We start from the raw sequence: 27,039 nt of genomic DNA, 5'->3' as shown, positions 1-27,039 counted from the left end.
CAGTGATGGATAAGTTTAAGGCTAGATGGTTTTTAAAGACCATATTGCAAAATCACAAGAAATACATTTTAAAGGTCTATTCTTTTAAATAGAATTTCTAATTTGATAAGGAGTCATAAAACTAGAATGTTTGCACTTCCCTCCAGACCTTACTGCTCATGGTAATTAATCTTAACATCTGTTAAGGTCACTTTCCTTGTGAGACAAATTATCAAATAGCAGGGCCATAAAAGAGTGGGGATTGCCCCTAGTTGGTACACCATATGGCCTAATTGAGAACTAATATAGGAAATGCCATGTGCTTGGTAAACAATGGCATAATATGGTCTCTATTAACAGGATCGGACTTCTTTCAAGCAGTGGAAACACCAAGTCACATAATGATAAATTTTAGCCACATAAAGATGAAGCTAATATCATTAGACATTTATTGCAAAGGAACTTAAATCTTTTCAAATTAAACTCATGATGGATTTTAATCACTTGTTAATGTTGGTAAATGATTATGCCTCAAAGCCATTACGATAATGATTATTATTAGTAAGAGTCTGTTTTTATAATGTTTCTAATGTTTAAAATTAATCTAGAAGTCAAGAGCCATTAAATCGTTTCACCTGCAGCAAAATTAAAAACAGATACACATATTTCATGTTGCCGTAATTTAAAAACAAAGCTTAGAATGCCATGTAAAAAAAAAAAAAAAACACACAAGAATATCAAACTATTAACTGCAGCGCCACCAAGTGGCCAAACTCAAAATTCTACGTGGAAGCAAAAAGGAAAAAAAGGAGAAAGGAAAATTGTTCTGTGCATAAAAAGAGACCACAGAAAGAGCCTCACTCAGATGGGTGCAGGTTTTTGAGCTTTAATGGGTCCTACAACTCTAAGAATCCCACTTCTAACTCTAGAATTACAAGGGTTTCTGGGGAAGCTCAGAATTTAATAGCAGATTGCCAGACAGCCTCAATGGGCAGAATTTGATTCACAGAGATTAGTTTTATTTTGCTTCCTTTGGGGTGTTTTTGGTTTTTTCTTTTGAGGCCACATCTGATAGTAGTCGAGCTTACTCCTGACTCTGAACCCGGGGATCCCTCCTGGTGGTGCTCAGGGAAACGTATAGAATGACAGGGATGGAACTCAAGTAGGCTGCATGCAAGACAAGCAAGCACCTTTAGGCCCAGGATTAGACCTGTAAAGAAAAATTACGTTTTCAAATTTAGGAAAAAATATATGCTGAGGGGAGTGATGTGAAAGAGTTGACTATTGCCCATGACAAAGTACCATTTTCTAGAACCAAGAATCAAGTATGGAACAAAAAATATAGTGTAAACTATTAAATCATGTCCAACAATCTGAGAAATCTGTGATGCTCTAGGTTTTGGTTTTGTATCTCCAACTTATTGGAATCAGAAAAGATTTCTTAAGTTACTTAACAGCTAGAAACATCAAGGCAAGAATCACTTCAACGTTTGTGGTTCAAGAAACTTCATGCAACAAAGTAGTGGACATAACTGCACATGATAAACGTTTATTTTAGTAGTCTGGTCTGGAATATTTCTGAAGAGAAACAAAATACTAAACAGTGACAGAGGAAAAAAGAACACAATAGAAGCATCAATCAATAGGTTATTCAGAAATTGCTCCTAACAACAATATTTCAAACATTTTTTCAGTCATCAAGTTTATCTTGGTTTCCTGCAATAAGTCGTAGAAATAGCAACATATCATAGAAATGATTCTTTAGTTTGGGAGGGTATCTTTGACACAGGAATTCAAAACTAACTGTAGAGGCAAGAGAAGATATTGGTTGAAAAGAATGAAGTACAAGCCTTTTCGTCTCCTCTGAAAACTTGCAGTTGCTATCACTGGAGAACCCATTCAAACCAGAATGATGGGAGGCTTGTTATGTTAAAGTTATGTTCACCTTTAAAAAAATGAAGTAGAGCCGGAAAAACAGTACAGGAGGAAGAGCACTTGTCTAGATGCACAGACCCACATTGAATCCCTTGCACCCCATAGACTCCTGAACTCTCCCAGGAGTGATCACTGGGTCCAAGCCAAGAATAAGTCCTGAGCAGCACCAGCTGTAGTGCAACACCCCCCCCAAAAAACTAATAGGGGGAGAGACAAGAATGAAGTAGGAATAAATTAGTTTCAGTTTATAGAATAAAGTATCTGACCTCACCCTTTAGAGTTCTTCCCTGGAAATGCTGTTTTCATTTTCAAATCGAGTATCATAGACTGAAAACCAACCAACCAAAATAACACAGGGAGTGGCGAGTTTGAATGACTAATGGTAGCAATGAAGAAAAAGCTAAATATAAATAATCTGACTTTATAAAAATGACTAAATCAGGTTTAAAAATAGAAAACTGATAAGGGACTTGGTATTGTTCTCTGGTAGTTTACAGAGATAACCATGGAGATGAGCTTAAGAAGGAATTAGGAAGAGGAAAGTTTAGAGAGTAGCTGAAAATATGTCTGCTGAGAATCATTTGCTTTTTTACCCTCACTAAGGGAAATGTTAGGAGTTCTTCTTGTTGAGCTGTGCAGAGTACATTGCTTGGGTTCTGGGGCATGTATTAGTATCTGGAGAACAAAGAACCAGCAGTGTCTTTTAAGCTAGACAAATGCTCGGCCTAGGAGGGAGAAATTATGAGGAGAGAGGTACCAAGGAAAGCAAGTGTATTCAAAGGACATAGGTTGTGGAATCTTGAAATCACACACTCCACAAATATTTTTTCCCACCTATTTCTCTGTCATTGTTTTAAATCAAGATGTACACTCAAAACTTCAGTTCCCTGAAGAGACAACTGAATAACTATCCTTAATAGTACTAAGTAGAAATAATACTAGAACTGAAATTTAGATGAAGGAAGTGATGATGGATGGAAAAGATATGATGATAAAGTCAACACTTTCCAAACATTTCGAATTTAAAGACATTTTTTCCTCCAGTCATGAAATAAGGAAATCACGCAAAATTCAGTCTAGGGGTTTTTGTTTGTTTGTTTGTTTGTTTGTTTTTATCTACCTATATCCTCAAGTTCCATTATCAAGATCTCTAGAAAATAAGAACATCTTCCCAACTTGTTGAATAATAGCATATTTACCATCACTCCATATGACTATGCTACAAAGAACAGACCATTAATTATCTTTCTGCCTTTCGAAAGGGGTAGGATACCAAAAATAATCTTGTTTCAGCAAATACTTTGGGTTCTATGACTGGGCACGTCTGCTTGGTAATCTGCTTGGAATTTGGAGTCCAGTGTGCTATTCTCATAACCTTTGCAGGGAAGTTGATCCTAGCACTTCTGGTTATAGATGTGACTTTCACTCCAACCACACATGTTCCTAGACTGATGATTGACTGCACTGTTTTATCTAGATTTTTTTTCTTCTAAACTAAAGATATGATCATGATGTTTATTTATGTAACATTTCTTTTCTTTGCTGCAATCTATGGGATTTTTGAAAGAATTTCAGTTTTAATCTGCACAGTACTATGGGGAGGGGGGGAGGAAGGTCCTTTCTAGTTTTCAGACCTGTACTTAAAAGTATTTGTCAGGTAAAAACCAATTTATTTTTTTTCCTTTCAAGTATAAGTAAATTGTTATGATCATAGTGCTCTGCTGAGGTAACAGAATTTAAGTGATCATTTCAGCACAAATTTTATTATGAGTCCCTTTTACATATATAGGAATTTCAAAAAGTCACTTCTACCTTTTACTTTGCAAAGAATCAACCATGTAAAAGCTTTTTTCTGTTTGTTTGAATGTGAGAGGGTAGAAACATAGATTCTAGAATTATCATATAACTGATATATACAATTGGTTTACCCAAAGCATTATCCACCATAGTTTATTATGTGTACACTATAATTTTCTTGCATAAGAAAATTATTGTTATTTCTTTTAAGTACAGCTGGCATTCACATCTTTCCTCCCTCCATAATTTAGAAATTTTGATCAACAGACAGGTAAATAGATGGTCTTTTTTGATAAGTTATAATTAAGATACCAAACACTTACTTATGTTAGGAAGTAGATTGCCTTAAAATACACCTATGCATACACCTTAAGTGGATCCACGTGACTTCTGTAATAGAAAGTAGTTATAATAGAAAATTGCAGTTTGAAACTATGGTGAAGTACAAATACTAAAGCTTCAACATTTACTAGAAGTAGGCTAAATGGTACAGATATTTTCTAATTTATGGAATTGTAAATTCACTGTTCCACTTGTAATTTTTCAATATTAATGCTTTGTTTTAAATATTTGACAAATAATAAGGCATTTTTAGAAAAAATATAGAAAACCTCAAATTTTAAATTTGGATCACAGATTTTTTTTCCAGAAAGGATTAGTTATATCTAGCCTTGTTAAGAATATCAGGTTAAATTACATGCAATAACTGTTTTTAAAGATGAAAAAGGTGAAATCTTAACTGCGTCATAAAGGTTGAACTACATAAAATTAGAGTTGAATAAAATATTTCAATGTTATATCTCCTATGAACAATTCTTTTTGAGGCACACCCAGTGTTGCTCAGGGCTCCCTTCTAGCTCTGCACTCAAAGATCACCACTGGGAGGCTCTGGGAACCATATGGGGTGCCATGGATTAAACATGGGTAGGCAATGGATAAGGAAAAAATTCTACTTGTTTTACTGTGGTTCTGGTGCCAAAACACATACATTTTTTTATATTACAACTTCACAAAATTGGAAAACTAGAGAGCTATGTTTCTTTTACTCTTCTGTGCTGATGTTTTATATTATTTCAGAGGAGTATCTCCAATTATCTCTACCTTGTCCCAAAATTCACTTTAAAAATTCCTAAAAGTTAGATACCTTAATGTTTCACATTCTACTGAACACTCAGTACCTTACAACCCATTTTTATTTGTATTCACACTTTCTCATAATGTTTTATTCTTATTCAGGGCTGAAGTGATAGTATAAAGTATAGAGCATTCGACTTGCACCCAGGTAACACAGGTTCCATCTCCAGCACCTTATAGGGTCTCTGAGCCCACCAGGAATAACTTCTGGGTGCAGAGACAGGAGAGTAAATCCTGAGCACCATCAGATGTTCCCGGCTGCCACAAACAAAAAGCTTTATTTCTATTAAATCAAAATTTTTCCCCTTAGAGTTTTTACTTCTTCATGTTTCTGTACTCTAGAACAATCCAGAATAAAGTTAGTTGCTCATAGAAATAGCAGTCTTTGAGTATATAAGATTAGGTACTATTAAGCCTCAACATCTCTGATTCTTAAAAATAATTCCTATATCAAGAAGCTTATGGACTGCCCTGTTATCATCTGAGGTATAATAAAGTGCATGATAATGATGTTCTTTTAGTAGTTGGAGAAGTATAACACAGTGTGACATGGGGGTTGGGGATGGTGCAAGCTGAAAATGCGCAGTGATATAAGTCCTAAAGGACAATGGAGAGAAAAAATTTTCCAACTGAGATCAATATGCTTGAGTATCTTTTTGATGTGTAAGGGGTCATTTCCTAAGGTGAGAATAGATAAATATACCTCAGCAGTAGCTGGAAAAGGACTAGAAAATTAGAAGCAAGGAGATGTGCAAAAAGATATATGAATATAGACTTTATGGGAGAGGGCAAAATCATGGAGCTTCAGTGATACGTGCTAATGACCAGCAAAGAATTGTATCAAGAGGCATTGAATGACCATCTCAGCTAAATTATTTGTGGAGTGTTGTTAGGCAAGGAAACAACACTTTCTCATATCAGAAAGGCCAGAGGTTTATCACTGCAGGGATATATACAATTAAAAATAGTTTTTTCTTATCTATTAAGTCTCAGAAAGCACTATTCTTTGGAGTTTAATGGAATGTCTTTATCTAAAGTCATGTATTATAAACAGCATAAATTGTAATGAAGGAACCAAACAACCCCAAAGTAAATAACAATGGGATTCACTGATCTTATTATATACCACACTACTTAGAATCAGCATGCTTCAGAGAATGTTGAAACGAAAGTACTGTCCTTAGAATATAGTTGGAACTTTATCTCAGGGGCAATCTTCTTCATAGGTAAGGTATTGCCCTTTAAAATATAGTATGTGCATTAAGTCAGAAATTTTCAATATGGTGCTATGTTCCCAACAAGAAGAATATGTGGCTACCCGAACAGGAGAAAGGAAATAATAAAACTCAGAGCAGAGATTAATGAGATGGAAACCCAAAAAACAATCCGAAAGATCAATGAAACCAAGAGCTGGTTCTTTGAGAAAATTAACAAGATCGATAAGCCTCTAGCAAAACTCACAAAGAAAGGGAGAGAGAAAACCCTAATAAACCGAATCAGAAATGAAAAGGGGGTCATTACAACAGAAACCACAGAAATTCAGAGGATCCTCAGGGAGTACTTTGAGAAGCTTTATGCCACGGAACATCAAAACCTCGAGGAAATGGATAAATTCCTAGACTCCTACAGGCTCCCAAGGCTGAACCAAGAAGACCTGGAATACCTGAACAGACCTATCACCATCAAGGAAATTGAAATGGTAATAAAAAGTCTCCCCAAGCACAAAAGTCCTGGCCCGGATGGATTCACTAGTGAATTCTTCCAAATCTTTAAAGAGGACTTACTCCCAATGCTCTTTAAGCTTTTCCACGAAATTGAAATATCAAAAACACTTCCAAACAGTTTCTACGAAGCAAATATCACACTGATACCAAAAGCAGACAGAGATACCACAAAGAAAGAGAATTACAGGCCGATATCCCTGATGAACACAGATGCAAAGATCCTCAACAAACTACTAGCAAATAGAATCCAACTACTCATCAAAAAGATCATACACCATGACCAAGTAGGATTCATCCCAGGGATGCAAGGATGGTTTAACATTCGGAAATCAATCAACATAATCCACCATATCAACAAAAGAAAAGATAAAAAGCATATGATCATATCAATAGATGCAGAGAAAGCATTTGATAAGATCCAGCACCCCTTTATGATGAAAACCCTAGCCAAAATGGGTATAGAGGGGACCTTCCTCAACATAATTAAAGCCATCTACCACAAGCCTACAGCAAGCATCATCCTCAATGGGGAAAAACTGAGAGCCTTCCCTCTAAGATCAGGGACGAGACAGGGATGTCCACTCTCTCCACTGCTGTTCAATATAGTACTGGAAGTACTTGCAATAGCGATTAGGCAGGAAAAAGATATTAAGGGCATTCAGGTAGGAAAGGAAGAAATCAAGCTCTCACTATTCGCAGATGATATGATACTCTACTTAGAGAACCCAATAACTTCCACCAAAAAACTCCTAGAAACAATAGACTCGTATAGTAAAGTTGCAGGTTATAAAATCAATACCCAAAAGTCCATGGCTTTCCTATACGCAAACAGTGAGAGAGAAGAAAGCAACATGAAAAAAACAATCCCATTCACAATTGTGCCCCAGAAAATCAAGTACCTAGGAATCAGCTTAACTAAGGAAGTAAAGGACCTGTACAAAGAAAACTACAAAACGCTACTTCAGGAAATAAAAGAGGACATGAGGAAATGGAAAGATATCCCCTGCTCATGGGTCGGGAGACTTAACATTGTCAAAATGGCAATACTACCGAAAGCATTGTATAAATTCAATACAATCCCTATAAGGATACCCATGACATTCTTCAAAGAAATGGAGCAAAAACTCTTGAAATTTATATGGAACAATAAGCCCCCACGAATAGCTAAAGCAATTCTTGGGAAAAAGAAAATGGGAGGAATCAACCTCCCGAACGTCAAACTGTACTACAAAGCAGTAATAATTAAAACAGCATGGTACTGGAACAAAGGCAGAACTGCAGACCAATGGAACAGGGTTGAATACACTGACATCTCTCCTCAATCATATGCTCATCTAATCTTTGATAAAGGTGCAAGTAATGTGAAGTGGAGTAAGGAAAGCCTCTTTAATAAATTGTGTTGGCATCACTGGACGGCTACATGCAAAAAAAATAGGCTCAGAACTCTGCCTAACACCATGTACAAAAGTAAGATCAAAATGGATTAAAGACCTCAACATCAGACCAGAAACCATAAGGTACATTGAAGATAAAGTTGGCAAAACCCTCCATGACATTGAAGCTAATGGTATCTTCAAAGATGCCACGCCACTGGCCGAGCAAGTGAAAACAGAGATAGATAAATGGGACTATCTTAAACTAAGAAGCTTCTGCACCTCCAAAGAAACAGTGACCAAAATACAAAGACAGTCTACAGAATGGGAAAGGATATTCACCGAATACACATCTGACAAGGGGTTGATATCCAGGATATACAAAATACTGGTTAAACTCCACAAGAAGAAAACATCCAACCCCATCCAAAAATGGGGCAATGAAATGAACAGAAACTTTCTCAAAGAAGAAATCCGAATGGCAAAAAAGCACATGAGAAAATGCTCTACATCATTAATCATCCGGGAGATGCAGATCAAAACCACAATGAGATACCATCTCACACCTCAGAGACTGGCCCACATTCAAAAGAACAAAAGCAACCGATGCTGGCGTGGATGTGGCGAGAAAGGGACACTCTTTCACTGTTGGTGGGAATGTCCACTGGTTCAGCCCTTCTGGAAAACAGTATGGACGATTCTCAAAAAATTAGAAATTGAGCTCCCATTTGACCCAGCAATACCACTCCTGGGAATATATCCCAGAGAGGCAAAAATGTATAGTCGAAGTGACATCTGCACTTGTTTGTTCATTGCAGCACTCTTTACAATAGCCAGAAACTGGAAGAAACCTGAATGCCCAAGAACAGATGACTGGTTAAAGAAACTTTGGTACATCTACACAATGGAGTACTATGTAGCTGTTAGAAAAGATGAAGTCATGAAATTTACATACAAGTGGTACAATATGGAAAGTATCATGCTAAGCGAAATGAGTCAGAAAGAGAGGGATAGACATAGAAAGATTGCATTCATCTGGGGGATATAAAGTAACAAAGTATGAGATTAATACCCAAGAATAGCTGAGATCAGCACCAGGAGGATTACTCCATAACTTAGAGGCCAGCCGGGTATCCTAGAGGAAAGGGCTGTTCAGATAGAGAAGGGAGCACCAAATAAAGGATGTTTGGAGGATCCTCCCAGGAGGGGAGATGCATGTCGAAAGTAGACTATGGACTGAACATGTTTGCCACTCAATGCCTCTTTTGCAGACCACAACACCCAAAAGGAGAGAGAGAACACAGGGGATTGCCCTGCCACAGAGACAGGGGGGATGGGGGGATGGGGGTGGGAGGGATATTATCCATGGTGGTGGAAAATGGGCACTGGTGGAGGGATGGGTATCTGATCATTGTATAATTGAAACCAAAGCACAAAAAATTGTAAATCTACAACTTTAAAAAAAATAAAATAAAATAAAGGGAAAGTAAGTAAAGGCCCTCCCGTTGATCGTCGATTTGCTCGAGCGGGCCCAGTAACGTCTCCATTGGAGACTTTGTTGTTACTGTGTCTGGCATATCGAATACTCTCAGTAGCTTGCCGGGCTCTCCGAGGGGGGCGGAGGAATCGAACTCGGGTCGGCCATGTTGGCCGCTTGTAAGGCGAACGCCCTACCTGCTGTGCTATCACTCCAGTCCAAAGGGAAAAAAAATTTAAAAAAAAAAAAAGAAGAATATGTGGCCTGGGAATCAGAGATTAGAAGAATGGGTGATTTACCAACCCTTCCTCACGATAGACTGGAAGACTCTGTGCTTCTCCCAACTATGAACTTTGAAAGGTTAGGATACTAGCCTCCAAAGAAAGAATATTCTTTTTGGGGGGAGAAGAATCACAAAGAATTCATGTGATTAATATCAGAACACTTGAAACTAATTGTGTCCAGATATAGAAACTAGTGACCATACCGTTAGGGTAATTCATCTTGGATAGGAAGAGGAGGCAGGGCCCCTTTAACACAATGGGATCAGGGAGGAAATCAGTTACCTCTTGTTACTGTCTGATGCCTCCAAATTTCTGCTAGCCATATTTAACAGCTGTGTGCAGCAAACTGTTCTGAGAAACATATGATTGCTAAAAGTTGAAACCATTGAGGAATAAAGATTAAGGTAATGACATTTGGTATGGTAGTTACATAGGTAGAGGTGACAGTCGAGCTTGGTGGCAATTTAGAATGTATAATGGAGGATTAAGAACATATGTAGCAGTTACAGGCTTGATACTAATTGCAATGATAAAAACTGTCATTCATCCCATATTTTTTTCTCTAAAGTTTTGCTCATAAGGAGTGGTCCATGGGAATCACAGAGGAGCTTTTCCTCCAAACCTAAGAGGAGCAGTAGATGTGTGCAGTACATGGGACATACGATGGTGGCATAAAAATATTTCTAGGGGAACATAATTGGCAAGTGTTTCCCTCTTTCTGCTCCTCTAGCTCCCTTAGCCTGTTTATTCTGAGGCCACACCTTCCATCGCCCACTCTTGACCAATAGCTAAGGAGAAAGAAAGTACTACTACTAACCCATTCTTATTTGACACAAAATTAGGCATTTTGTGTTTAAGAACTCCCCACATCCTCACGTGTGACTACTGATTTCCTCAAATTACATTCACTTGATCACTTGACATCCGTTACTCATCAATTTGCTCCAGCAGGCACCAGTAACGTCTCCATTCATCCTTGTCACGTGCTAGTGTACCCCAATGTTATCTTCTCACTCCAGGAACATGAAGAGCCTCAAACCGTTCATTCAGGGTCTTGACAAAGAAGTCTGATCATCTCATAGGTGGGTGGCCATGAGATCTTTTGGCATCCTGTGAAATCCAGTCGGTAATGGCTCTAGTCTAGCGGTTGTCTGTAAGCCTCATTACGTGTCCAGCCCATCTGATTTTTGATGCTTTGGCAAATGAGACAGCATTCCTGATTCTTGATCGTCAGATGGAGGTTGGAACTCCGGATTCCTTCTCTCAGCTGAGTGAAGCATGATACTCCAAGCATAGCTCTTTTGATTGCTCTTTGGGATACTCGAATAGTGTTCTCATCCTGTTTTCATAGGGCCCAGGTCTCTGAGGCGTATGTTAGTGCAGAAAGAACTATTACTGGCTCCAGGCACATCTCTTTGACTCCACCATTCTTCCTGCACTAACATACGCCTCAGAGACCTGGGCCCTACGAAAACAGGATGAGAACACTATTTGAGTATCCCAAAGAGGAATCAAAAGAGCTATGCTTAGAATATCACGTTTCACTCAAATGAGATAAGAAATCTGGAGTTCCAACCTCCATCTGATGATCAAGAATCAGGGATGCTGTCTCATTTGCCAAGGCATCAAAAATCAGATGGGCTGGACACATAATGAGGTTTACAGACAACTGCTGGACTAGAGCCATTACCGACTGGATTCCACAAAATGCCAAAAGATCTCATGGCCACCCACCTATGAGATGGTCAGAATTCTTTGTCAAGACCCTGAATGAATGGTTTGAGGCTCTTTGTGTTCCTAGAGTGAGCAGATAACATTGGGGTACACGAGCACGTGACAAGGACGAATGGAGACGTTACTGGTGCCCACTCGAGCAAATCAATGAGTAAGAGATGTCAAGTGATCAAGTGATGCACACTTATGTTCATTGCAGCACAACAGTTTATAAATGTAAGTTCTGAAAACAACCTAAATGCTAACCACAGACGAATGGAAAACGGAGTCCTGGTATACAAATACAACAGAATACTGCTTAGCTATAAGGAAAAAATGAAACCTTTCATGTTGTTGAAATGTGACAGAACTAACAGGTGTTGTGTTAGGTGAAATATATCAGAAGGATAAAGACACATACCAGATTATCTCACTCCTATGTGGAATATAAAGACATTAAGCAGAAAAATATACAACAACCAATGAAAGCAAACATTTTATCTCTGACAATTGAACTGAAGTTACTAAGATGGGGAAGAAAGGAGAAGAGGAAGGAGAGGGCAATGGAGAAGGGATTTGGACAGTGGTGGAGGGATATTGATATGTTGGTCATAGGTATGGTACAATAATCATGCTTAAAGCATAAATTTTGACACTATTATAAATCATGATATTTCAATTATTTAAAACAAGGAAAATATATTGGTATGTGTCCAATGATTTCTTCTACTTCATTTTTTATCACAGGAGAATATCACCAGCAGACTCTCACATTTGATTGGATTACTTGCTTTAGTATATCCTATTTTGAGTCCCCTATACATTTCCTCAATTGTCCTTTAAAGCACACGAAGCATGCAATAGATAATATCAGAACAGATTGCTTAAATCCTGATTCTGACACATATTCCAAAATTAACCCAATCATACAAAACAAGCCTGAATCTTCTTTCTTTCTTTCTTTCTTTCTTTCTTTCTTTCTTTCTTTCTTTCTTCCTTTCTTTCTTTCTTTCTTTCTTTCTTTCTTTCTTTCTTTCTCTCTTTCTTTCTTTCTCTCTTTCTTTCTTTCTTCCTTTCTTCCTTTCTTCCTTTCTTTCTTTCTTTTTTTGCTAAATGCAAGTGATGGTATCTTTATCAGGTATCTAAAAGTATTAAATAAGATAAAGTTATAAATTTGAGAACACAAATGTTAGCTATCACTATTTTTTACTTGTCTACTTTGTTTAAACAGAGCCTTACCACAAACATCACTTTCACATATTTTTGCTAAAGTGACTAGGTGGAACTCATACTTCTCTATTCTTTGTTCTCTATTTTGGACATAAATTTACTCTTGTTCTCTATATTACTTATGGGCAAAATACTGCACTCTACTCTGGAAACATCCAATACTCTTAACTAGTCTCATTTTATATTGTGTGTTGGCTACTGTTTTCCTTCATATTATATAATCATCTAAATTAAATACCCTAAATGAATAACTATTTGACACCTCTAACCCAGTGATCTGCATAACTAAAAATATAACAGATGCTTTATATGACATTTGTGGTACTTGTACAAGAATAGTGCTGAGACCACTCTTTGACAAACACCTGAAGGTACCGGCAGAGGGACAAACCCACGTGGGTTCCGGGGCCAAGATCTCCAAGCCTACTCGGACTGGAGTCGAGCATCCTCCACACAGATCCTCCAAATTCCAGTAGGCGGGGCTCACACCCACCAACTGGCCCCCTGGCGCCGTGTAATCCCATCAGCGGCCAAGACTCAGAGACTATGAAAACCAGCTCCCGGAACCGCGCAGCCGCATTCACGGCTGCGCGACATCTTATTATGACATCTTATTATGACATCTTATTATCTCATTCCTACTTTGACAAACTGGCAGGCTACCAAATGTAGCCTGCCCACACGGCAGAGTCTGGCAAACTCCCCATGGTGTAGCCAATATGCCAAATACCAGTAACAATGATGGGTCTCATTCTCCTAAAAGAGCCTTGAATAGAACCTCAGGGCCAGGATGAAGGAGACGTTACTGGGGCCTGCTCAAGGCAATTGACGAATAACAGAATGATCTGTGATCTGTGATCTGTATAAGAATATGGATGCTCATTGCAATTCCCCAGTGATTCCTTCCCAGTGGAGTCCTTTCCAGTGACAGAATTGTATTTCTTATCCAGAGGTAAAAAGTTTGGCCATATAACTTGCTATATCCAATGATATAAATGCAGAAATGACTTTTTGAGTCATTTCTGAGCAAGCCAATTCTGAGCAAGACCTCAAAGAAGCATTGTGTGTGGCCTCCAATTGCTTTTTCTCCACTGAGGGATAGGAGCTGCTTTTTCAGTTTGTCAACAAAAAAAAGACCATTACCAGACTTGTAATGTGAGCCCTGTGTTGTGAGTTGTTGCAAAGAAAGTTCATGTTTTGATTGCTCCTGAAGTGTGATGTCAAAAGACCACGTGGCCACCCATCTACCAGATGGTCAGACTTCTTCATCAAGATCATGAACGAGCCGTTTGAGGCTCTTCATGATCCCAGAGCAAACAGATGCCATTGGGCTACACTAGCACACGACAGGGACAAATGGAGACGTTACTGGTGCCCGCTTGAGCAAATCGCCAACTAACAGGAAGTTAAGTGATTAAGTGATTAAGTGAAGTGTGTAAGCTGATCAATACAATCATTTTGTATTCAATGCAAAACTTGGGTGTGCAAAGAAGACCACATGACCTTGTCTTATACATATGGATTAACTAGGTTCCTTTCTGTGAATCTTAAGTTTAAAAAAACTTAAGATTAACTAAATTTTAGAAGGCTTAAGTTTACTTGTAATTTTCAGTCTAGTGTTTGCTTTCTCTGCAAAAGATCCACAAGAATGCTAGTGGAATAAATGTGAGGACTGGAGAGAAGGAAACTGAAATATAGGAAGAAAACAAACTAATTTCAAATTATTATTTCACTACTAATGTATGTAGCAATATAAAGAGTGTAGTGAAATTAGATTTGTGTGATATTTTGTTTTTCAATAACAGTTCTCTTAGGAACAGAATATTCTATTTCATTATTTGAAAAGAAATATGAAAATAATATTCTTACATTTTTCTCTACTTTTTTTGTTTCAGGGCCACACCTGGTGATACTCAGGGGTTATGCCTGGCTCTGCACTCAGAAATTATTACTCCTAGCAGTGCTCAGGAGACCATACAAAATGCTGGAGATTGAACTTGTGTCAGTCATATGCAAGATAAGCATCCTACTCGTACTATCTATTCAGTCTCTCTACTTTTTAAAAACTAAAAGAAGCTTGAAATTTCAACTCTTGAACAATTTTATAAAAAAAAACATGTATAAAGAAAGAAATTTCATATATTGCCAAATATCTTCTCTATATCACAGCTAGATTGTTAGAACATCTGCACAACTGTAAATTTTCAATGTTTTATCTTAATGTTTGACGAATAAAGAGAAAATATTTTCCTTCTAAAACTAATTTTAAGTATTATGGAGTTTCATTCTAATATCACATTTATTAATCTTCCTATCATTCAGCTATTTTATGAGATTTAACATGGATATCACTTTGGAGTAAAACAATTAATAGTTGAATGCTGTGGTCATGCCCACATACAAGCTCTGATCATTAAAGATGAACATTTTTGATGAATTCTTTCTCCATAGCAATCAATCTGCTTCAAAAGAGAGTAACAATAGAATGCATCAAAGTACTCCCTCCACGTTCAGTGGTCTCTATTGTGTATGTCCTTTATGTGAGATGAGAGAATTCTATTCTTTGACCAGATGCTGGCATAGTTCTAAAACATCTGCATGGTTGTCTGCTTGGCACTTAGGGTAAGGGGGGAAGTTTGATTGTGCTCTTGGGGCTATGGAACATGGAGACAAGCATCATAATCATTCTTTGCAAAAGCTCCAAGGGAGTTGGTTACATGTGTTTCCCTTGTCAACATCTGTCAAAAACCACATGTCAGTTGCTACTCCATCTTTTCTCAGGTAATAAAGGAACAGAGAACTCCCAAATGAATATATTTTTATGTTCCTAACAATATGGCCTAGGTCTTTGCTTTTGGATCTAACCCTCAGAAATGCTTCTCATTTTCTACTTGCAGGTTCTTTGCAAAGAAAGCAACCTGAATGGAAGGAAGAGTTACCATGGATGAGCATCTGTTTTAGCATATCTAAAATTGAAACACAGGAGGGTAAATCTAACTCAGTTACTTCACTTTTCCTAGCAACTGATTTCTATTGAGTCTCTTTCTTTTATATTTCAACATTTTTCTTTTCTTCTTCCCTAATTTATAGGCTACACAGATAGGAAAGTGTATATGTGTGTGTGTGAGTGTGTGTGCATAAGTTTGTGAAAAACTCCTTCATAATAAAGTGAACAAATAAGTGATAGTGTCCTACTGTTTAACCAGAATTATTATGTGTAGGATGAGGCCTTAACCACTTTTCCCTGGAAAGAGTTAGAGTGAAAACAAACAGGAAACTTTTAACATGTGCCCCAGCCAAGATGGCTAGTAAAAGGTTGGCAGAAAACTTATTTTAACAAAAATTTTTCATAGAATGTTTATTCATTAAGAAATTAAACATTTGACAAATGACTATATTCCCCAAATTCCAAACACACCATTTGTCACCATTTTCAGACTCTGTTCAGCATAAAGGCACCACATTACAATACAGACAGGTATTAAGAACATTTGAAAACATGTATGCACAGAACAAAGAACATGCAAAGAAATGTCTCTGCGTTGCCAATTTCTCTGGAAAGAGAAATATTAGAGTTTCTTAACAAGTTATATAGGTAAAGATCCTAAGGTGCCCTGAGAGTCTGTAGCTCTGAATGATGTGTTAGTTCCAGGTTGTTCGTTTTTACACCCAAATAGCACAGCAGGTAGGGTGTTTGCCTTGCAGGCAGCCAACCCGGATTTGATTCTTCTGTCTCTCTCAAAGAGCCCGGAAAGCTGCTGAGAGCATTCCACCCGCACGGCTGCCAATGGCGTATTCACTATGCCAAAAACAGTAATATCAAGTCTCACAATGGAGACGTTACTGGTGCCCACTCGAGCAAATCCATGAACAGCAAAAGGATAGTGCTACAGTGCTACAGTGATCTTTCTACAGTTATTCAATTAAAATACTTGGGACCTATTATGTGCAGAGCATAGGCTGGGTATTAAAAACCAAGAGGAATTAGGTCTTGCTTTCAGGAATTTTGTTGGCATGACAATACCAAACACTCATACAAAGAATGCTTTAAAGTAGATTAAAAATGGTCACAGACTCTTTGTTGTTCTTTTACCCACAGATGAAGTCATTCTCCTTACTCCTTTAATGTGGGCTGGCCTCAGAACTTCCTGAAACCAGTAAAATGCATCAAGAGTAATGCTAACTCAGTTTCAGCCCTTAAGAGAGCTATCAGGTAGGAAAAGGTGTATAGATAGGATCATTGTATGATTGAAACTTAAACCTGAAAGCTTTGTAACTTTTCCACAGTGATTCAATAAATAAATATAACAAGATAAATAAATAAATTATGTCTTAATGGCCCCTGCCAAAATAGAAAAATTTTCACACCGTTTCCTCTATGAATACTTTTTTGTAGTATTTTCAGTGGTTTTTCATGGCAGACAATACAAAATATATTATTTCGGTTGTGCTTTGGGGTAGGGATTTAAACTTGGAATGGAAACATCCAAAATTTGGTGATGGAAAGGTGTAACGGTGGTGGGGTTGGTGTTTGAATATTAAATGTAATCAAATATTGTGAACTACCTTATAAAATTTAAAAAAAAAATTTTTAAGAGAGAGAGAGAGAGAGAGTGCTACCAGATAGGTAAAGCACTTGCTTTGCATGACAATGAACCCTGGGATCAATCTTGAATTTGTTCCAGCCCTTGCTGGAGTGATCTCTTAGCCTAAAGCCAGGAATAAGCCCTAAGCACTTCAGGGTGTGGCCCCCAAACAAATCAAATCAAATAAACATAAGGGGATTGTCAGTCAACTTCTCCTTATTGGAACACTGCTTGAGTCCAGACTATTCTTAAAAGAGGTTCTGGTGAAAGCCCCTGGACAAGAAAAGATCTTGGAAAGCCAAGAAATCTGAAGGAAATTGAAATGTCACAACTGTAAATATTAGGGATCCAGACATGTGAAAGAAGTTTTCTTAGGCTGATTCCAGATTGGCGCAGTTTCCTGAGAAGCTTCAGTTAAAATCAGGTAGAACAGAAGAAACCTCTAGTCACCATACAGAATTATGGAAAATGAAGCTACATTATTGTTTATTTTGCATTTGGCAAGTGCTTGTTACACAACAATGGTTAACTGACAAAACTGATAATCTAACATACACACCAAAATTTGCAGCAGAAATATGGAAGGATCAAATGAGTTTATGTAAGGAATTCTGAACTGAGGGATGATTCACTCACAATATGCAGTAGAGTCTGACAATCTTTGAAATGAAAATCTGTTTGAATCTCTGCCACACCTTAGCTTATGATTCAGGAAAGTCAGAATCAGGCTTGGGTTTTAGTTTCTTGATCTATAAAATGGGAAAAAAATTCTACTTCACAAAAGCATGCATCACAAAAGGTAAATCGATTATGTGTATAACATGTATGTGTAATATGCATAAAGTATACAGTATAATATGTGCAAAGTTTTTAGCATAGTACTTCACAGGGATTAAAAACTCAGCGCTGTATGTAGCCTGAGACACCGTACAGTGGGTAGGGAGCTTGCCTTGTAGGCAACTAAACCTGATTCAATTCCTGGCATGCAATATGGTTTTCTGAACCCACCAGGAGTGATTCCTGAGTGCAGAGCCAGGAGTAATCCCTGGATGTGCACCCTGCCCTATAAAAAACTCAGTGCTGAATACTGTACCTTTGAAGTAGATGAATTCTTATGCCCATAAATATTAACCCATAGATTTTTGCTTTTTGTTTTTGTTAATGTCATTATTGAGGCAAAGTGATAGTAGCAAAAATATTTATGTTAAAAGTATAAACATTAACACTAAATTTTTATTTCATCAAACCCTGCTCGACCGGGCTGGCTGCACGCAAGGTAAACGTCCTACCGCTGTGCTATCACTCATCGGCAGAGCCTGGCAAGTTCCCCGTGACGTATTCGATATGCCAGACACAGTAACAACAGAGTCTCCAATGGAGACGTTACTGGGCCCGCTCGAGCAAATCGATGAACAATGGGAGGGCCTTTACCTTACCTTACCTTTTATTTCATAGAAATGATACATATTTGGTTCATTTGTACCTGAATATTTTAAGTCTCCAATGGAGATGTTACTGGGCCCGCTCGAGCAAATCGACGATCAACGGGAGGGCCTTTACCTTTACCTTTATTTTAAGTATAATTTAGTTTCCTCGTGTCACCAGTTAGAAAATGATTTTGTAGGGTTTGTATTAAGAAATGTTTCTATCATATTATATAAAAGTATCTGAAGACAGTTGGTAATGTGTCTCCAAACCTTTTCCTCTTGTGCTTACAGTTGGTTGGAGGTGTGGCCCTAAGACTGAATTTGGCTAGTGGAAAACGGTCACAATGGTGAGTAATAATAAAACCATGGGCCATAAAACTCTCTCTCCTTCAAAGTACAACATAATTTCTCTGACAGTTGGTTGGAACAGAAGTCCCTACAGGTTGTCTTCTGAAAATAGTAGGTCAGAAGATGGAGTGTCTTGGATCTCAAATATCACTGGAAAAGAACTGCTCAACCAGAGGACACTTTTGTGAACTGTGACAGGAGCGAGAACTATTTCTTTGTTTCAGCATTTATAAATTACAGCAGCTCGGCTCGTATTATTATAACCAATGGTTTTCATGGTATTCTGTGATAACCTCCATCATCTTATTGTTTTTATGTTTGTTTTGTTTTGTTTGGGAGGCCACACCCTACTGTGCTCAGGGCTTTCTCCTGGCTCTGTGTTCAGGGACCACTTCTCAGTGGAACTGAGGCAGTGCTGGGAATGAAACCTGAATCAGTTGCATGCTATGCAAGCACATTAACCTCTGCACTATATCTTGGCCCTCATTTGTTATTTTTTCTCACCTTTGTGCATTCTTCTCAACTTTGTCCCCACTAAGGCCACTATTGTTTTACTCCATAAAAACTACAAGTGGAGCCAGAGAGCAGGGGGAGGGAGGGAGGGAGGGAGGAGGGGAGAGAGAGAGAGAGAGAAGCTACAGATATTTTTCCCCAGTGAGCTTTTCCTAACTAAATAGAAATACAAATGTTATTTTCCTTTCTTTAACTACCAGTTTCACTCATTTTTAAAAATACAGTTTTGGGCCAGAGGCATAGTACAGAGGTTTAGGTGTTTGTCTTGTATGCAACCAACCTGGATTCTGTTCCTGGTCCCATGAGCACCACCAGGAGTAATGCCTTAGCATACAAATAGAAGTAAACCCTGAGCACAGCTGGGTATGGCCCAAAACCCTTTTTTTAAGAAGTAATAGTCGTATTGGGAATTTCGGATATAAGTAATGTTTGTTTTTTAGTAAAATATTAGATTATTTTAAATGTCTAAAACTAATGAAAATGTGTGACAACCTATAACCTATTTATGAAAAATTATTTATGAAATATTATTAAACACAAGACATATAAATACCATATGTTGTTTACAATGTACGGTTCTCGTAAGAACCCTATATGGTCCCTTTATTGTGTCTATCTTACAGAAGATAGAATGAAGACCCAAAACATTTGTCAACCAGTCAAGTTTCAAGGTGACATTGTTGGTTCACAGAAAATCTAAAGCCAGGGCTTGGCCCATATTTCTGCCTATTTCCTCTATGGTTCCTCACATGTGCTGATAGACACCAAGTACCATTATGATATTCTGCATAAATTTCTACAGAAAATAGGATATGAAAAAAAAGATTATAAATGTGGTTGCTATGAGATAATACCAACAATCATTGGCAATATTTAATTGCATATTAGCCTGTTAATTGCATAATTTCCCATGTTCTTTAATGTGAATTCTCATTCATATGTCTTCCTCTTGTTCATAGAATCAAACAGAAAGAAACTTTGGATAAACAGTTAACCAATTCTGATTATCTGTTTGCCCTATCTGTTTAAATAATTACTAAATTCTAATCTAGTGGTAGCATTATTCTATGAATTTCAGCTGGGAGATCCTGCAATAGTAATAATTTTAGTCATAATTTTACTTATAACTTAGAAGAAAAATATTTTAAAAAGCATGAAGAGAAATGGAAATATTTCCCCTGCTCATGGATAGGAAGAATTAACGTTGTTAAAATGGCAATACTCCCCAAGGCTCTATACAGATTCAATGCTATCCCTATAAGAATACCCATGAAATTCTTCAAAGAAATGGATCAAGCACTCCTAAAATTCATTTGGAACAACAAACACTTATGAATAGCTAAGGCAATTTTTGGGGAAAAGACTATGTGAGGCATTACCCTTCCCATCCTCAAACTCTACTACAAAGCAGTAACAATTAAAACAGCATGGTACTTTCGTCCTCTCCTCTCTGGAAAGAAAGATGGCGGCCACATGGGAGCCTTGTGGACAGCAGGTATGAGCCGGGGGAGTGGGGGCGACTAAAACCTCATGGGTCGGGGGGCGTTCCGGTCCGTCCTTCACGCCCTACCGAGGTCACAAGTCGCCCCCCGTGAGCGGCTCTCCAGCACGGCCATGGCCCCAGAAGCACAAGGACTTAATGCAGAACCCAGCAGCTTGGAGCAGAAAAGTGAACGGACTATGCGTTGATCCAGCCCATCAAGTCTGCCGGAGGGGAAAGGGTGTTGCCCCATTCGCCCTCTCCTCTCTGGAAAGAAAGATGGCGGCCACATGGGAGCCTTGTGGACAGCAGGTATGAGCCGGGAGTGTGGGGGCGACTAAAACCTCATGGGAAGGGGGGCGTTTCGCTCCGCCCTTCACGCCCTACCGAGGCCACCAGTTGCCCCCCACGAGCGGCTCTCCAGCACGGCCACGACTCCAGAACACAGAAACCAATTTCTTAACTACCTGACTTTCAGTAGAAATACTTCCAGGGTCAATAGGTAAAATAGCAGAAATCCAAAACCAACATTTAATTCTTGAACCCAGCTGTAGAAAGCAAATCACTTCACAATGCTTTTTCAGCATGTCTGATTTGGGGGGGGGGGTAAACTCTAAATAATAGTGGTGAATCTTTTATTGAAACAATCTAATCAAAGCGGATAGAGTGTTAACTAGAATTCATCTGCCTCACAGGGACGGGGAGGGGTGGGGGGTGGGGTTTTATTGGGGTTCTTCATGGGAAAAAATAAGTATTGGTAAAGGGAAATGTGTTTGATATTTGCATGACTGAGACATAAACCTGAAAGCTTTGTAACCTTTCCCACAGTGATTCAATAAATAAATTAAAAAAAAAAACAGCATGGTACTGATAAGGGAGCAAGAAATGTGAAGTGGAGCAAGGAAAGCCTCTTTAACAAATGGTTCTGGCATAACTGGAAAACTACATGCAAAAACAACGGGCTTAGACCTTGACTTAACACCATACACAAAAGTCAGAACAAAATGGATTAAAGACTTCAACATCAGCCAAAATCCATAAGGTACATTAAAGACAAGGTCAGCAAAACCCTCCACAATATTGAGGCTAACGGTATCTTCAAAGATGACATGATACTGACCAACCAAGTGGAAACAGAGGTAAACAATGGGACTATATTAAACTAAGAAGCTTCTGCACCTCAAAAGATACAGTGACCAAAATACAAAAACAATCTACAGAATGGTAAAGGATATTCACCCAATACCCATCCGATAAAGGGTTGATATCAAGGGTATATAAAGCACTGGTTGAACTCCACAAGAAGAAAAGATCCAACCCCATCAAAAAATGAGGCGATGAAATGAACAGAAACTTTCTCAAAGAAGAAATCCAAATGGCTAAAAGGCACATGAGAAAATGCTCTGTATCACTAATCATCAGGGAGATGCAGATCAAAACAACAATGAGATATCATCTCATACCACAGAGACTGGCTCACATCCAAAAGAACAAAAGTAACAGGTGTTGGCGCGGATGTGGTGAGAAAGGGACCCTCCTTCACTGCTGGTGGGGATGCCAACTGGTTCAGCCCTTTTGGAAAACAGTATGGACGATTCGCAAAAAAATAGAAACTGAGCTCCCATTTGACCCAGAAATATCACTCTTGGGAATATATCCTGGAAAGACAAAAAAGTACAGTCGAAATGACATCTACACTTCCATGTTCATTGCTGCACTGTTCACAATAGCCAAAATCTGGAAAAAACCCGAGTGCCCAAGAAAAGACCACTGGTTAAAAAAAGTTGGTACATCTACACAATGAAATACTATGCAGCAGTTAGAAAGGATAAAGTCATGAAATTTGCAAACAAGTGGTTCTACATGGGAAGTGTCATGCTAAATGAAATGAGTCAGAAAGAGAGGGACAGACATAGAAAGACTGCACTCATCTGGGGAATATAAAATAACAGAATGGGAGACGAACACCCAAGAATAGTTGAGATAAGTACCAGGAAGTCTGCTCCACTGCTTGGAAGCCAGAAGCACATGCTGGGGGGAAACGCAGCTCAGATAGAGAAGGGAACACCAAGTAAAGGGTGTTTGGAGGACTCGCTTGGGATGTGAGACGTGTGCTGAAAGTAGACTATAGACTGAACATGATGGCGACTCAATACCTCTATTGCAAACCACAACACCCTGCAGGAAAGAGAGAGCAAAAGGGAATGTCCTGCCACAGAGGTGGGGCAGGGTGGAGGGAGGATTAGGGGGGGGTGGGAGGGCAACTGGGTTCATTGGTGGTGGAGAACGGGCACTGGTGGAGGAATGAGTACTTGATCATTGTATAACTGAAACCCAAACACGAAAGTTTGTAAATTTACAACTGTACCTCATGGTGTCTCAGAAATAAATAAATACATAAATAAATAAAAACCATGAAGAGTAACCCAAAGCAAGCACTTATATGCTAGACACTGTGCTAATTACTCACTTAAACTCAATCCTCCCAGTAAGGAGTTATTTTTTATTTGATTTGGAGAGGGGGTTTGAGCCACACCCAGCTATGCTCAGGGCTCACTTCTGGCTCTGAGCTGGGGGATCACTCCTAACTGAACTTGGAGGACTATATGTGGTCCAGAGACCAAACCTGGATCTACTGCAGGCAAAGCAAATGTTTTGCCAGCTGCATTATCTCTCCAGACCCGATAATTGGAATTATTTTATTGCCGGGCTGGAGCGATAGCATAGCAGGTAGGGCATTTGCCTTGCACAGGGATGACCCGGCTGACCCGAGTTCAATTCCTCCGCTCCTCTCGGAGAGACCAGCAAGCTACCCACAGTATCTCTCCAGCACGGCAAAGCCTGGCAAGCTACCTGTGATGTATTTGATATGCCAAACACAGTAACAACAAGTCTCGCAATGTTACTGGGCCCTCTCGAGCAAATCGATGAACAACAGGAGGACAGTGACAGTGATTTTATTGCTTAAAATGATTTTATCTTAAAAATGACAAAAGTGAGATAAAAATATCAAATAATTTAGCAAGGCTGCATAGCAAGGAAGTGACATAGGCTGGCTTTGAACTGGAGCCAGAGCCTGTCTTTCCCCAAATACAGTACTATGAGCACAGTGTTTGAAGACCTAACCTATGGGAGGCCCCTTGGGTAGCTGGCACCAGGAGCAGTGAATGACAACCTGGAAAGTAATTTCTATCAACCTATGAGTGAGTCTTGGCCTCTCTTGTGTACAGCACTCTCAGTTATACCAGCAGTGAAAAATCTTGAATTTTATGGCAGAGTATAACTCTCAAATTAATGTACAATATTCTAAGAGATGTAGCTTCTCACAGCTTTATTCAGAACAAGGAAATTTTCTTATCAAATTTATGGACCAATTCATATTTTTTCTTTGTAATAGAAACATGAAATTTCATCTTGAGTCTAGTGATTCAGCCCAAACTTGTTTTCCTTTGTCTGTAGCCTAGGTCTTTAGAAGATTAAATAATCAATTTTATGGTTATTTCTCATATCCAAGGAGTTATATAAGAGCAATGATTCTGCAAAGTTACCATCAAATGTAACTGGTTGAATGAAATTGATAATATAAACAAGTAGCAAAACATATAGTCTTGACTATATAGGTGAACATTTACTTTCAAACACAGGTACAACTTAGAGTCCAGTTCTCTTATGGATTTGTTATGATTTCCACACTATATTTAGTAAGCAATTTTTTATCTATTCGGTCAGAAATAGTTTTTGGTTTGGCAGCCACAGTCTGTGATGCTCGGGCCTTACTCCTGGCTCTGATCTCTGAGATCACTTCTGGGAGGAATGAATGAGGGATGGAGCCCAGGGTCCACTGTAATGCAAAGCAAGCACCTTATCCACCTTATCTACTTTTAAGGGTGGAACTGGTTGAGCATTATGTCTGCTGCACTGTATTAGTCTCGGAAAGTCTTGAAGCCAACATTGAAAGGGTAAGGTGAGGGACTTGTTCTGAGGGCAGAAGAAGCAAAAAAGAGTTTATGACCATTTTTCACTCTACTCGTAGCATCATTTGTATGAGGATTTGGTACTGTTATGCCAACGAAATTCCTGAATACAAGATTTTGTTACTATTCCAACAAAAAACTGAAGAATGAATATACAGCTATTCTTTTTTCCTGAGTACCGAGGGTACTCCTGGGGCACTGCCAGATGTGGTCCCCAAAATCAAACACAGGATCAGAGAGACAGTACAGGTTATAAGGTGCTTGTCTTTTATATCCCCAGAACAGAATATGGGGTCCTGAGCACTGCCAGAAGTCTTGAGTATCAAGACAGGGGTAGCCCAACCTACACCACTGCTTCTAATGAGGCATTACAAGGTTTCAAGCTTATTGACTCTGGAGAAAGAATGAGTGGTTACACTTCATTTCCATACTTTTGCTAGACTGTGTGTGTGTGTGTGTGTGTGTGTGTGTGTGAGATCTCTGACCAATTATTTAAAATTCTTTGCTTCATATTCCTGATCTTGGGAATATATGTAAAATGTAACTGCCCATTCACAAAACTGTGTCCACAGGATGCTATGAGGGTTCTGACCTATGTAAATCACAGGTTCAGTATAAATACACAATTATTATTAGTTAATATTATTGGTCACACTTTCAGAATGTCCCATTTCCCCCGCCCCCATAAATTCAATTCAAACACCAGGAAACCTAAAAAAATCCTGATGGGGGTGGTCTGAGATCCATTTATCTAGAAATAAAATTGAGATGAATTTGTTCCCTCCTTTGAGAATTAATAGGAATTCTGGACTTACAAATCCTCAACTGCAAGTCACACATATTTTAGTGAGAAGCATCCAGGAATAAAGTCTATTTGTGATAAGAGACCTGAAATGTAGTAGAAACCACTTGCCTCCATGTAAAAGTCATGCTGTTCATCTTCCAGTTATTCACAGAACAGTGCTAAATGCTCAGTGTAGGTTAAACAGCATGTTCTGTACACAAAAATGGTAAATTTATTCTGAAAAATATTGACAGGCACATGCTTTCATATGCTCAAACATATAAACTTCAGAAAGGTAGGGTGGAGTTTATTTAAATAACTATCTTATTTATCTTATCGAAAAAGGCTGAAATGTTTTTTAACAAAAGTAATTAAACTGTATTATATTTGTTAATTATGAGAACAATATCCATGCATTATATCCTTTTAAAAATTTTTTATTTATTTATTTTGGATTTTTGAATACTACCCAGTAGTGCTCAGGGGCTACTCCTGGCTCAGTGTTCTGGGGTCACTCCCAGTTGTGCTCAGGAAATATGGGTGTTTGGGATCAATCCCAGACTCCAGATGCAAAGTATGAGCTTCAGCCCTTTGAAATATATTCTCTTATATCTAAAAGATAGAGATAATTAATCAATGAGATTATGTTTCCTGAACCAAAATTTTGGGTTCAAGGCCTATCAAATATTTTCCTCTTCAATTAGTATATACATTCAATTGTAGAATATTACAAATGCTGAAGAGTCAAATTTCCCTTGACTATATATTTAATGAAGTACCTGGAAAAGAATGTAACTATATAAAAATTTAAAAATAACCTGGAAACGTTACTGGGCCCGCTCGAGCAAATCGACGATCAACGGGAGGGCCTTTACCTTACCTTTTAACCTGGAAAATTTGGGCACTACAACAGAAAATCTCAAATGATGTCCTTCATTAATTATTATTATTTTTACTTTTCCATAGCTCACAGACACTTTCAAACTGGAATTATTTCACAGGAATATCTCATGTGATTGTTTTTTCATACAATGTAATAAGATAATTTTCTGAAGAAGACAAAAGATTTGGTCAAGCAATTGCAAGTAACAGAAACATTTGTTCACCTCATTACCAAACAAGATGGAGTCCTGCGTTCTGCTGGGTGAAGCAGGCCGTTTAATCTGACTGGTTTATAATTCATCATCAAGTTAGCCTGAAGATGGCGCCACGTGCTTACCTATGTTGCTTACAATCATTTCTTAAATCCTGCTGAAACCCAGTCCCTAATCTAGTAAACTA

Source organism: Sorex fumeus, unplaced genomic scaffold (genome assembly GCF_029834395.1).
Source record: "Sorex fumeus unplaced genomic scaffold, SorFum_2.1 ptg000009l, whole genome shotgun sequence".
NCBI classification, from domain to species: Eukaryota; Metazoa; Chordata; class Mammalia; order Eulipotyphla; family Soricidae; genus Sorex; species Sorex fumeus.
This window is presented reverse-complemented; position numbering follows the sequence as displayed.